General features: G+C 42.9%; 1 long non-coding RNA gene across 1 annotated transcript; it reads left to right on the top strand.

The window, feature by feature from the left end:
- Nucleotides 1-899: 899 nt before the first annotated feature.
- LOC138117800 (uncharacterized) lies at nucleotides 900-1,807 on the top strand. Its single transcript, XR_011154860.1, has 3 exons — nucleotides 900-969; nucleotides 1,092-1,154; nucleotides 1,238-1,807. It is a non-coding gene; the product is annotated as an uncharacterized lncRNA (long non-coding RNA).
- The last annotated feature ends 13,003 nt before the right edge of the window (nucleotides 1,808-14,810 follow it).

The raw sequence follows: 14,810 nt of genomic DNA on the forward strand, positions 1-14,810 counted from the left end.
TTCTGTAGCCGGTGAGGTGAATCCCAGAATGGTTTGGATTGGAAGGGACCTTAAAGCCCATCCAGTGCCACCTCTACCACAGACAGGGACACCTTCCACTAGCCCAGGCTGCTCCAAGCTCCATCCAACCTGGCCTTGGACACTTCCAGGGATATGCTTTAGATTATTTTCCTGTAGACATAAAGGCTTCTATGCTTTTCTCTGTGATATCACTTTTTGTAGTCCTCGTCCAGCTGTTTTCTCCCCCTTTTTATGCTCAAGTTCCGCATAAAAAAAGAATCCTGGGACAAGGCCATGTGCATCTCCAAACTCCCATTTTCCTGTGAAACATTCCCTCACAGGTGCCACTTGCTCCCAAGCAGATTAAGATCACTGGAAAATGCTCAAATCCTTTAGGAGCTCTTGCATTGCCACTGTTCCATAATTAACACTCCTTGCCACCTGCATTTGTCTAATTTCAGCAAAAACAACTTCCGTGCCAGAGCCCTCACTTTTGGAAGAGTGAAGAGCACAGTGGCTCAGCCTGGGGGTGGCTAAGAGCAGCCACTGCAGCCCCAAACTGCTCTGTGTTGTGGTATTTATTAGGAATTGGATTGCCTCAGAAATTGCCACAGCAGTGGATAATCTAGAAAAAACCTAGATATTGCTGGCTCACTCCTTTCCAGCAAACAGAGGGAATTATTCCAGGTGCCAAATGCCTCATCCCCACCACCTGAGCCTTCAAAGCTTTCTGCAAGCCACTTGTTTTTTGTTGTGGCTGCCTGGAGAAGGAGCATCCTTTGGGAAGTCTGCAGAGGAGGCGTGGAACAAATCCTTATCTCACTCACCCTCAAAAAACCTCACCTGGTTTTAATTAAGCTGAGCAGAGGGTGGCAATCTGGGAAGCACTGGGGGAAAAGGCTGGGAAAGGGTAAAATAAGGGATCAGATTCCCTGTTTTCCATCAGCACAGCCCCTACACAAACCAAAGGTCGGGGATCCAGTTGGGCAGGGGATGGAATAAGCCCCAAATGTTGAATTTGCCCCAGAATTCACTGAGAAACTCCCTGCTTTGTGTTCCTTTCTTTTCTTTTTATGCTTATCTTTTGGCAGGGGTGCCACAGCGTTTGTGGCACTGCTGAGGAGATTTTCTGGAAGGATATTTGAAGCTCCCAGGTATGGAAGTTGCTCAAAGTCTACCATTATTATTGCCCTTCAGCAAAAACAGCTGTGAGAACTCCGATCGTGCTCACTTTCAGGCTCGCTGTTACATTGATAAACAGAAGTGTTGCTGAGCTGGGCTTCTCAAAAGCCAATTTTGCCGTTTATCTGTCGGAGAAAACTCAGAAAATGTGCATTCCACAGGGATGTCTTCAACAGCACAACTTGGAAAAGCTTCCCATCTGCTACAAGTCCATTAAATGCGAAAATGTGGAATTTTCAAGCCTGTGATTTGGGTGTAAAGGTTTAAGTTCTGTTCACAGGCACAGTTTGCAGCCATTCAGGCAGATGGGGATTGTTTATAGATGCCTGCAAAAAGCCTGAATTTGTACACACGGACGAGATCATCTTGATTAATGAATCATATTGACACATCAACCTCCACTTGTGTGTCACAGACTTCGAGTACACAAACATCTTCTGAGAGGGGAATATGCCACTATTAACCAGAAATTCTTTTTAAAGGATATTTTTAAAATAGACACTGTGTGTCACTGCTCTAATTCCCAGTATTTTCAGCCTTTACCTGTCTTTCATAATAATGTCCAATTAATAAATTCCTTCATGGACTAGCTCAGTATAAAATCTGAAAATAAAGTCTTTAAGAAATCTGCTCTTTTTTGGTTCCAGTTACATAATGGAATAGCCTGGAATGGACTTTTTCTTAATGAATAATGTGTTTTAAGCTCACTCCTACTTACACATCTCCACCCTGCATCTCTGTAGAGCTAATCACACAACATGAACTGTTTGTGTGATAATTATGTTGAAGTTTCAAGCCAATAATTACTCTCAGCACAAAAATCAGGTATTTTACACCCTCCCTGTTCAAAGAGATGAACTCAGGGATGTAATGGATGTAGCAGATACACCTGGAATATTAAACTTTAAATGCAATTTGCATCTGGCCATGATTTTTTGGTCATCTCAGCTTTATTTTATATTATTTTTAAATGACAAATAAAATGCCATATTCTATATAAAAGGGGAAAAATCCCAACTCAATCCTGCCTCAGATTCTGAAGAACAGTCAAAGTTTAGTGATGATAATGATAGAAACAACTCCATGAACTTCTAATGGTCAGCTCACAAAATGAGTTTCAACCAGAATATAAATCCCTTCAGGTCTTCCTGCTAATCAAACATAAAAATTAAATTACCATCTTAATCCCCTCCTCCTCCTTTTTTTTTAATATTCTTACATTTTAGTAGTTTCTTTTCCTAAGTTTTGGGAGTTTCACAGTTCTGCAGTTGTACTTTAAATAAAAATTTCTTCACCTTCTTTAGCATCAAGCTTTATTCTTGCTTTGCTTTATGAAAAGTCCTAATTGTATCAATTACCCCATGAGTTAGTTATTTAGGGTGGTGTTTGCACCAATGTGGGAATACTCACAATGGAGTTTTGTTTTGATTTTACTGCTGTATAAAATGATGAAATCTGAGACACACCTGGCAGGATGGATAGTGAGCCTCTGCCGAAATAGAAAACTGGAATAAAAAGTCTTTTTAAGAAAATATTTTAGGGTTTAAACCCACACAAACCTTGTGATGTTCCTCCCTTTAATAAAAATATTTCAATTACAAACACCATTATTTTAGTGAGTGCCAGTGCTCAGTGCCACAACCACCACTGGAAGGTGTTTCCACCTCCCTGCTCCCCGAGTTTTTCTGGAAAATAGCTCTGCACAATCTGCTGTCCATCAGAAATGTTGGAGGATGTGCTGGAAAGCTGAGATACCCACGTATGGATTCCCTAAGGCTTTAAGAAGGTCTCACTGTTATCCACTTATCTCAAATTAGAATCCAATCCCAGTGAAGGTAAGGGGAGATAGGGGTGTTTATAATATTAAAACCAGACCACACGGTAACAAATGACATTGGGGAATAAAGGAAAGAAAAACGACTTTATCTCTGCTGAGGCCACCCTGGAAAAGCACATCCTGCATTTAACTGGAAAGTGAAAATCTCCTCCTCCTCTAGCTAACAACATTTCCTTCTTCTGTAAAACATACACGATATCAACATCTGATCCCAAAATCCCAATAACATCAAAATTTGTCTCCTGGTGGTTCCCAAGGGAGAGCAGCACCTGCAGCACAAACAGGTTTGGGGCAAGGGCTGTTCCCTCCTACAGCACACACTGGATCACATCCAAATAGCCTTTTAAAGTTACAATTGAAGTTTTATATATGCAATAACCCAAGTACTGAAATGCAAATTAAAAATCATTACTGTTGCTGCCATAGAGATTTATCTTCTCTGGGCATGAGTTGTCCTACAGCACTAAAAACTGGGGACCTGGGGCATCATTTCAGCTTTGATGCCTTGTTTTTACAGGAGAGGAGAGCAGGGGGAAAGCAGCTGGAGGAACATTTACCCCTATTTCCATTTATCCATTCAAGCTTAAAATCCTATTCCTGGCTTTGCAGGAGCCCTCAAGCCCATAAGCACAGATTCTCCCAGGACAGAGTGGAGCAGTGCTCTTGTTTCCTCTCAAACTGCTGTGCAACCAGCTCTATTTCTCTGTTTATGCTTCCTGTCCAGTTTATTATTCTGTTGTTGCTCCAATGTGCCCAAGGAGGGATTTCCAAACTGTGTCCCACATCCCACAGAATCAACTCAGAGCTTCGTGGAAGGCCTGATTGAAAAGCTCCGTTTCTCCTCAGACGTGTGCGTGGGCCCTGTGTGTGGAGCTGGGGCTGCAGGAACCAAGAGCAAATTACACCTGGTGATCCAAAAGCGTTGGGTGGAGGCTGAAAATGACAGATTTGGGGGTGGTTGTGCAGAGATCCCAGCTGAAAGAAGAGGTAGAACTCTTCTGGAGTGCGTTTATCCAACCTGGTGCCACCTAATTCTCCAGAATCCTTCAGAGCACCTGAGGAGCAGAGCCTGGGCACTGCTGTTTTGGCTGATTCCTTAAAGCACTTGGCCTCCCTCAACATCATCACTCCCATCTTTCCCAAATTCAGCCTGTGGCAGCTGTTCCTAATCCAGCAGCTCCTCTCCTCCAGGCCCCATAAGCCCGATGGAAGAGGGTGAGGACTTTGCAGAGTTGATACATAAACTCTGTCTGTCCCAGAAAATGCCGTCTGGGTTACGTGCTAGCATTAACCAAGGTTGCCTCACAGGGAGCAGGATCTGCTCTGCTTGATGAAGGAACACGTGGATTAGTGGATTTTAGCTGTCCCATTACTCTCCATTAGGGAAAACCCCCTGTTAAACCCTGGGATCAGAGCTGGCTGTGCTGCACAACGGGAAACCAGGAGCCTGCTCCCATATTCTGGATCAGGAGAACCAGCTCAGCCCCAAGAGTCACAGCCCAGAATTAACCACGAGGAAATGAACCTATTTAAAATACAAATCCTGCCCTCCACATCTCTTGGAAGTTATCTGCCAATAGAGCTTCACCTCCCCGTCTCACAGAAAGCCAGGGAATGCTTCCTACGACAACATTCCTATTTTTCCTCAAATCCTTCATGTAGAATGACCCCAGTTCACCACCAGAGCTGCAGAATAAGGACTCTGAAATCCTCCTTTTTTGGATAAAACAGGTAGCAAAGAAGAGAAAATGCAAAGAACAGTTCACCCCTCTGCATCCACAACACAAGAATTGGAGCTGCTGGATCACCCCTAATCCCTCCAGCAGCCCATGAAGCAATCAAAGTAAACATCTGCTTTTCCTAAAAACCCCTTTCTCACAGAATCACAGCACCTTTGGTACAAAATAAGAGCTGGGATGTGCATCTGTTGCAGTAAAAATAAAATACAGCAGAACTTTTTAATATATTAAATTAGGCTATACTGGCTAAAATTCCATTTTAATTTGAAACTCGCTGGGTATTAAAGGCAAGTTTAAAAAGTTATTACCTAGGGTTTAATTGCATACATTATGTTTGTAGCCTTAGGTACTGCAGGTAGATCTTTAATATTCCCTGAAATATATTGAGAGCGTGGAGCAGCCATTTAATTCTCCTCCAAGAAACTTCCAGAGGTAACTATGGGAAAGCAGATTAGAAAACTCCAAACTTTTGGCTGTTGAGTGAAACTCCAATGGGTTTGGGCTGGTTGACAGGGAATTTCCAAAGTTTTTGCTGTAGGAAGTACATTGGAAGCATATGGGCTGTCATGAAAACATTATTGAGTCCACCCTTGACAGACACCACGTTAAAAATAGAAGGATTTTCAAGCTGCAACATGGGTGCTTGGAACAATATCAGATATTTTCCTTCAAATATATTAAAAAAAAGATATATCAAATGTGTCCAAGCATTTAAATGGAACAGCACTTCCCCTCTGTCTCACGTGGTGGAGGAGGTTGGTTGTGTGAGCACCTCCAGCCTTTGGCGGGATTAAGCAGAAAAATTGCAAAATTAGGCTAAAAATAATCAGAATTCCAGTCCTGTGCCAAAAGAGCTGGAAATTTGGTGGGGAACAACAACTCCCCTTAGTTTCCTATGCACCTGCCTTTCTGCCAACACCAAGGGATTCAAAACCAGGGTTTCAAGAGGCCAAAGTTCCCCAGTGCTAAGGAGCAGTGTAGAGCCAGAACCATGCTCCCTACAACCCAGAAACCACACCACATTCCTCAGTTCCAGTCTGGGGGCTGTGATCCCCTTGGCTCCCTCTGTAAATGCATTTTTGGGTCTCACTCAGGCAGGGGAGCACCTTTGTACCCATCCTAACCCTGCTCCCGGGGGACAAGGGGGGTGAGAGAGCTGAGGTGGGAAATGAGCAGTCACGGAAATTGTTGCAAAATCCAATCCACTCTTCCCTCCCACTGACACACACCGACGATTTCTGCACGCAGACAAGCTGGTGGCATTTCTCCAGCCCAAATTCTTCTCACACCAGCTGCTGCTGGAGTGCCACACAAATGATCTGCATCTCCCCACAAAGAATTTCACCTTTCCATCCTCACCACATCCCCCAGTACCAGGAGCATTTGGCTTTCAGTGAGAATTATCCTCCTAAAACCAATTCCTTAGAGCTCAATGATACAATTAATTTACTAAATTGCTTAGGAACTTTTTATAATACCCTTTTTTTAAATACATACGTGAATCCCTTTAAAGAAATAATAATAGTCATCATCATCATCCAACCCAACTTCAACTCTTGAGGTATTTTTTAAATTATCCAGAATTTCTACCCTGATTAGAATGTTATTTCCTGTGCTTTTCCCTGATGTTTTAACAGGAAATCCAGAGAGAAGCACTCCAAACATCTTCCACACCTCCTTTTGACACCCTCTGTAGGACAGAACTTGTCCAAACCCAGTCCTGCTCAACACTAAAGAAGAATAAAACCCTGAGTAATGCACAAACAGTTCCAATTCATGCAAACATCTTCCAGAAAAGGATTAGATACAACAACAGGAAATACAGATCCTTATTTCCTTCAAAACCCGTGGAAGGACTTCTGACCCAGGACTTCTGCTGTTGCTAAAAACCCAAGCCCACCATGGCAGCTGGAATTCCAGCCTGTGGAGGATGAGCAAAGTATCTTTGCCTCCTCATTTTCAATTCCTCTGATTATCCAAGAGTGCTGCGTTCACCAAATGTTTGTTTAACTTGGAGTGTTGGCTTATTTAAAGCAATCTCTGCAATGGGAACGTGCAGCGTGGTGTCTGGGTGGGTTCTGCTGAATGGAGAGCAGGGGACAGGAGGAAGCCGAGCTCAGCTATTCCAGACACACTCCACGCTCAGCAAACAGAGAGAGACAGAGTTTTCATCTTTTGTTCAGTCATTTTCAATGAATGCAAACTTTCTTCTTCTTCTTCTTCCTTGCCATTTAATTTTAAATTAGTCTAATCAGACATCTGCTAGGATGTGTCTGAATTAACAGAACCGAACACAAATCTTCTGTGAGCGCTCAAGTGCTGCTTCCCTCAAATGGCATTAACTCACACGGACACTCTGCGGGGCTAATTGAACATCCCCAGCACAAAATTCCAGACTTTCTGATTTAACTTTATTACAGTCAGAAGAAATCACAGGATAGAAGGAAACATGTTGTTAAGGACTCCGTTCTGAAGCGGTTCAATAAAAGCAGGCTGCTTATCCCACTTTATTATCTTTATTATTGCTGCTCAAAGATGAAAAGAGAATTTCCTCTCAAGACAGAAAAGCAGAGTTTGTCTCAAAGCTCTTTGTTTTCTTTTCAATAGCAAGGTACAGTTTACTCCTTAGAATTTATGGGAATTTTTTTTCTTGGCTGTACAGGGAATTCTGATATTGTGGAGTTCTCTTGTTCCTGTGACAAATTATGGTGGCATTTGTCAGCATTTCCTAAAGGTTTTGACATTACTCAACAATGTTGAGGTGGATTCTGCTGACTCTGGACAAATTCTGAACTAAACATCTTTTGTCAGACACCTGAAATTATCCAGGAGCTGCACACGGGTGGTCTGTTCAAGTCCGTGGTCCTGACCTTTCCAGGGGGTAGGAATTTCAAAACCAGATGAATTCGAATTGAGGGACTTTTTTTAGCCTGTGTTCGTGGGGTTGATACTCACACCAACACAACAACCATCTGAAAATCCCACTAATTTCAGGAGCCAGTTTAGATCTGCTTCCAGCCATACTTCAGTATTGATTAAAATAAAAATCCTGAATAAAAAGACAAGGCTTCTTATATATTTTTAACCAAAAGGTTTGTTTTTTAAGCAATACTTTTAAAGGTATCTAAGATTTCAACCCACAAATTCTACAGGTAGAATAACTGCAAAATTCTGTAAGAGCAGCATTTCCCTAAGAGTTTAAGCTCTTGCCATATTTATTTGTGTTTCACGGGCTGTAGAGGATGACCCAGGAGAGAAGTTTTCATTCTTGGGGCAGCCCTGTCCCTCAAGGTTGCTGCCAAAGCTCTGCAAGGAACACCAGGGAAGTCTCCATGAGTTTTTCAGCTGCCTGTATCTCTGTCATCTCTTAAATACAAATAAAATTGAGCCCAAATTTCCCCTTTTTTATGAGTAAGGGGAAATGAGGCAGAATCAATCGTTGGCAAAGTAAAAGATGCTTAATATTGATTGTTCTTGTGAAGGATGAGGAAGCTTTTCTAATGCTCGTTGGGGGACATGGCGAGGGGACAGCTTATGGATTTGTTTCCCTTTCTGCATTCCCAAGGGAGAAAGGAAAAGATGAGGCCATGATAGATGATAATTCTGCAAGGAATGACTAATGAGGAGCTGAGCTGCCTCTGTAGCAGCAGTGACGGCAGTAATAACCAGAGTAATTGGGTTTATTGGGTTTCTGCTTAGCACACATCCAGTCCTCTCCAACATCCTGTTCCTCCAAAGCATTTTATGCTCTCTGTCTTTCCTTTTTATCATGCCTGACTTGAGTTATTTCATGAAATTTGACCTTGTATTCTTAATCTCATCTACTTGTTCTGCATAGTTCATCTTCTTCATTTTCCTCACTGGCTGTTCTGTCAAACAGCCCACGTAACCACGGCATCCCAGGCTGCAGTGCCAGCCCTGACTCAGGGTGGATTTACATGACTGTAGCCCCAACATCCCCATTTCATCTTCTCAGGGAATCTGGCTCAAGAAATAATACTCCAGGATAAATTTGCTAGAAGTGCATGACCCTCTTTTACAAATCACAATGGTAACTCTGTGTTAGAATTAATTACTACTTCCATTTTCAACCAAGTGCTATTTTTATAAGAGGTTGGAAACAGCAAGAGTTACAGGCAAGTCAGAAAAAAAATAGTTATTATTTGCTATGATTTTTTTTTCCTAAAAGGCTTTTACACTCCTGCTGGGAAAACATCTCTGCAGAAATCCATTCTTGCAGGGGAAAAGGGAAAGAAAAAAAAAACAATGTTTCATATTTCCTGTCAGTGCCATTCCACTTCCAATCCCCCAAGAGCAAAGCAGACATTCCATTCCAGCCTAATGACACAGTAGCTGGCTGTTCCCTACAGCTGGGTGGTTTGCATGGTGAATTTATCCCTCCTGCAGGATTGTGTCATGCTGGAGCACCCTTTGGGGAAGTGTTTCCAGCCCCTGCTCATGCTCCCAGCCTCTCTGGCACTTGTACTCCCACATTTCCCAGAAGTTCCTCATGCCACGGGCACTGCAGAGCCTGACTGGTGGCTCCTGGTGCCCTCTGCATATGCTCCAGTCCAGCTGGCATCATTCCCTCTGGAGGGAAAACTCATCATCCACATGATGTTGGGTCTAACTATTGCTCTGTCCCCCCCACAACAATTTCAGTGTCTCAGATTCTTCCAGGGGATGAGAGATGCAGCTGTAGAGTTGGAATTTTCCACAGTATAAAAGGGAAAGGCATTGCTCAGCTCCTTTGAAAGGCAGAGAGATGAACTGATGAGAAATATTCCTAAACACCCTTTTGATGCTCTGTTTCCTCCAGGAATTTATTTTCCCCATGCTTCTGCGCAAAGGAAAACAGATTATTATGGAATCTCCCCCAGACCTGACAACTGCCACTTGACCTTCGAGTTACAGACACATGCTTAAAACAGACAATCTGTGATGTGGGGATGGGACACAAAGCAAACAGAGGCTCTCAGAATGTTTGTGGTGGTCACATTTGCTCTTCCCCCTTTTAAAGCCTTTTGGATGAGCTCTGTTTCTATGGAACAATCTCCACAAGGCAAATAATCCTAGAGTTTCTGTGTAGTGGTTGTGGAAATCTTATTTAAAGACTTGAGCTTCTTCAGTTCAGCTACAAAGCACATTGTAGGAATGAGAATATACATTTGATTTTCACCATAAAGGCAGTTGAGGTGGCTCATCCTTACTGAAACCATACAATAAACCTGTCACTGGGTCAGTCAACTATGGAAATTCAGAAGTTTTTGGGGATTAGCATTGCTCTGGCTGTGCCTGCTGTGGTGATGACAATCACACTGTGACCCTGTGCCAGGCCTGATGCCCACCTTGGACAAAAGTTCCCTGCAAATGAAGAATAATAATGAATAGATAGCACAGTAAACACTTCTAAGCTAAAGGTATTCCTGGGAGGCTTAGCTCACTCTAGAACATCCATCTGAAGGCAGTAGGTACAAGGCAGGGCTCTGAACAGGGCTGGCTGAGCCAGGAAGTCTCTGAGGGGCCTCATTAACATGGATTTCCTCATTACAGACTCCCCAGATGGAACACGGATTAACACTGGTTCTGCAGGGTTTCAAATGGTTGGTGTTAAATTTCAGCAGTTACATGCACATCATTAGGCATGGAGCAGGAAGAGAAAGTGTTATTAACTGAGGAAAATTATATCCACTCGGAGAGATTAATTAAGCCTCAGATAACACAGAGATTATTCAGGTTTTTGTACTTCCTACACTCACTGAAGTTGCCCAAAGAGTGCAGCCTTACAGTGGCCTTCCTCCTTTATCCTTTATCACTAAATCTTGAGCCGATCCCTTTGTTTTGTGCACTAACATCCTCCAGCTCTGTTAACAAAGAGTTCCTGGCACTTTTCAAATGCCTGGAATGTGGCTGCAGCACAAATAACACATCCAGGAGCTCGTGCCTTCAATGGCAGACTCACCAGCGCAGGGAGGAAAGGGACTGATGCTAATAAGGATAACAGTAACTGCATTAGGCCAGCAGGGTCAGCAGCTGATCTTGCTGCAGTCTGGAGAGGTTATTTTAATTCCAGTAATTGGCCCCAGCCAGCAGCAGGAATTGATGTGCTGCCACTTTTATCTGTTTGCTGCTCGCCGTGTTCAGATGCAGCAGCGCTGCACGATGAACACAAATTACCTGCTGGAGTCAATGAAAGTGATTGCTTTGCTCCCATTATTGATCAGTCGTGGTGCTTAGACAAAGCCTCAGCCATTGTCCCATGCCCAGCTTATTGAAGATGAGTGGTCTGTAGGTACCACAGCGTTCAGGGAGCCGGGGAACAGCTAATTGTTATTATACTGCTGATCATTATTATGATTCTTTTGCTTAATGACCAACATTTATATGATGCTGATGATGCAGTTACCCTACAGCACTCTGCAAGCTTCACAAAAGGTTTTACCAATTCTCCTCCTGAGCCTAAAAGCATTATTAGGACTCGGCCACTCTGTGTAATGGGGAAAAGAAAGATCAGGATTGTCCTTAGTAAGTGTTGTAACAAAACATTTTGTCTGTCTAAAGACTCAGAATATCCAGTGGGACCTGCAGCTGTGCTGGGTGTGTGGGGACTCCCAGCTGGTGAGGGACTTGTCACAGACCTCAGATTTACCAGCACACTGACTGAAAATCTACCAAGTCACCCAGAAAGGGCTGGTGCAGGTCACAGGAGTTCATGTGGGTGGGTCACAGCCACCCAAAAAATGACATGGTCACCCTCCCAGGAGGCTCCTTCTCACTCCTAACTTTTTAGGGAGTATAAAGCTCCTGACACACATTCAGTAACTTTGTTAAATGGGGTGGACATAACACAGAATTGTGCTTTGGTGTAAGTGCTCAAGCTCCATGTAAGAGATATTGTTGTAATTAATATTTTAGATCGTATCCCAGTTCCTCTGCAGACAGGATTGGACAAAGAGCTGTGCACACACCGTGGCTTTGGCCCCTGAGCTGAGTCAGTGTCGTCACAGCCCCAGCCCTGCCATCACAAGTGTGTTCTCAGGTACCTGCATCTTCCACTGGGATGCAGATTTTAGCTGCTGTTCCAGGGAACACACTGGCTCTCACCTCACCTTTCTAGTATTTAGCACTGAAGGGGAAAAAAAACCCACACGAGTTTAAGAGCTTTTAAATTTAAGGCATCACCTCATGAAATGCAGAGCAATAAACAGTGCCAGGAGTTGAGCTCGATTATCCTTTTGGGTCACTTCCAGCTCAGGATATTATTCTGTGACCTTCTGTGACTTTCTAAATAACCATATTTAGCTCTATCCTATTGGGATAAAATTCCCAGCTATAATACCCAAGGGAGAGAAACACGATGCATAATCCTATGTCATAAGAGAATAAGGGAGTCTTAAAATTTGGGAAGCTTCACTTTGGCTGCCTGAATAGAGAGAGTCTCCAGAGTCATGGGTTACATTCTGTCATAAATAATTTGAAAATTTGTGTTTGACCACACTTTGTCCCACAAACAGGGCACAGGGAGGCAGCAGCAGCCTGGTGGAGGATCCTGCCTTTCCCACAAGATCAGGACACCTCTAAATGTCTTTTCTTCTCGCTGCTTGAACTTCCCATTCATGTGCTAAGGTGGAAGGAATTAATTACAGAGATTTCAGCGGAGCTGAGAGCTCTTCACAGGAAAGCACCTTCATATCAGGTGTAAATAAAACAATCCAGGAGCCTTGGAGCCACTCCAGGAGCAATACTTGCCTCCTTTCTTTATGGATACTCAGAGAGCTGCCCCCATTCCCAAAAAATTATTTGAGGAAATTAGTTTTTCCACCTGATTCTTTGGCCAATTTCCCACAGCAGAGATAAGACCCACAGTGTGTGCATTTACAGATTACTGCTCTCTGTTCTCCTTGTCCTTGGAAAAAGGGACTCGTTTCCTCCAGGAGCATTTCACCCTAAACAGCTGGAGTACTTTTTTAACAACATAAGGATAAATTAAATTAGAAAGTTGTGCTCAGCAAGGAGAAATGCAGCTGTCTACATCCAAGGCACATATGAGATGATAAAACTTTTTAATTTTACTTGTTAAACTCCTTCTCATTGATTTAGCTAGGAAAAAAATAAACAAATAAACCACTGAGTGTAGCTTTGGGTCATTTTGTTGGATTTAAAACAAACAAACAAACAAAAGTAGCAACTGGCAAGGAATGAATTCTGCCCTGAACCCCTTCAACTTAATGGAAGTAAGATATTTATAATTTGGAGGGGAAATGGCAGGTTTGTGATTTTTCGTGACATTTTCTAAGGTGTTTTGTTGAAAATATTGGGGAAAGAGAGAAGATTTTCATCAAATTTAAAAGTATTGATTTCTGTGCTTAGAAGATGGGTCTGATCTGGAAGAAGACCTGACTAATTCCTCCACAGATTCTGTATAAACCCCATGACCTGCAGCTGCTCCCACATAGCAAAGAGAAGAGAAGTTGTTTCCAAGTTTGGTATTCATCCAGTCCCTGGTGTTTCAGGGATTGGTGTCCACATATTAATTTTGAGGCTGGTTTCATCTTTAACCTATTGCCTGGCCCAAAAATCACATTTCTGTTACTCTGCAGTGGCAGCAGTTTTAGTTGTGGCTGCCCCTGGATCCCTGGCAGTGCCCAAGGCCAGGCTGGACGGGGCTTGGAGCAGCCTGGGACAGTGGGAGGTGTCCCTGCCCATGGCAGGGGTGGCACTGGATGGGCTTTAAGGTCTCATCCACCCCCAATTATTCTATCATTTTATAATTTTAACTTTACAATGAATTTCAGAATGATTTAGGTGAATCTGGCACCAAAAAAAAATACAAAAAAGCAAGGCAAAATCCCAAATTCTTACACATTCTGCAGGATAGAAGGGAGATTGGAAAGGAAAAGATAACACCTTTCTTTCATGTTTAGCTGTGGTTCATGCGTTGTTTTCTGTCTAAGTGGATGCAGATTAAAAAGCAAAATATGTTAGAAGCACTCAGACCAATCATTTGGGTAAATAAAGGTAACTAAATTACATGTATTTTTGCTAATTACCACCCTAACTACATGGGGATTTGTCATCAATCCTGTTCTTTATTCAGATAAAGGCAACTGCATTCCAAACAGCAGTGGCTGTGTTTCTGTATTTCAGTCACATAAAATGTGGTTTTAACACGGCTGTTTTATAGATCAAAAGCTTAATTCATAAATAAAATTAAGTGTTTTATCTGTTGGAGGGTGTGCTCAGTCTTGCAGCTCTTTACAAATGAACTGTGACTACATTGGCTGTTACAGGTTTTATATTGAAATGTCTCAGGCCCGTTTTCCTGTCTTTTCCAGAGGAGCCACAGTGTGGTTTGAGTCAGAAGGAACCTTAAAGACCATCAAGTTTCAATGCCCTTGCCATGGGCAGGGACACTTTCCAATAGAAAAGAAAATATTTTATAATTGCCTTCAGTTTCCCAATTTTCACTCTTTATGTACCACACCCTCATCTCCCATAAACTGGAATAGCTGTGACTTTACAAGCTGAACTAGAATAATTTCTGCTACCAGGAGCTTTGGCCAATTGGATTGTTCTGGGGGGTAACACCAAACTTTTCATTGCTGCCCACGCATTTCCCATAGAATCAGAGAATTTTGGGGGTTGGATGGGACCTTACAATCCCAAACCCCTGTCATGGGACACCTTCCACTATCCCAGGTTGCTCCTAGCCCTGTCCAACCTGGCCTTGGATGCTTCCAGAGATGGGGCAGCCACAGCTTCTCTGGTCAATGATGCATTTGGTAATTGTGTTGATTATTTGCAGTGGGAGCCCTCCATAGCAGCAGACAAGGAGTGTCCCAGTAACTGGTAAAACATGCAAGAGTTGCTCCAAGGAGTCTTTAGTTGTGGAATTTGTTGTGGATTAGTTGTGGAATTTGCCCCAAGTCCCTCATGGAATTGGAGTCTTACGAAAAACTTGATGTGAAGCAGTCTTTGTCATTCCAAAGGGCAACTTGTCTGATAGATTGGGAAGATGATGGACAGTTATGTTCTCAGAAAAATCTGATGCC

This window comes from Aphelocoma coerulescens, chromosome 12 (assembly GCF_041296385.1).
Source record: "Aphelocoma coerulescens isolate FSJ_1873_10779 chromosome 12, UR_Acoe_1.0, whole genome shotgun sequence".
NCBI classification, from domain to species: domain Eukaryota; kingdom Metazoa; phylum Chordata; class Aves; order Passeriformes; family Corvidae; genus Aphelocoma; species Aphelocoma coerulescens.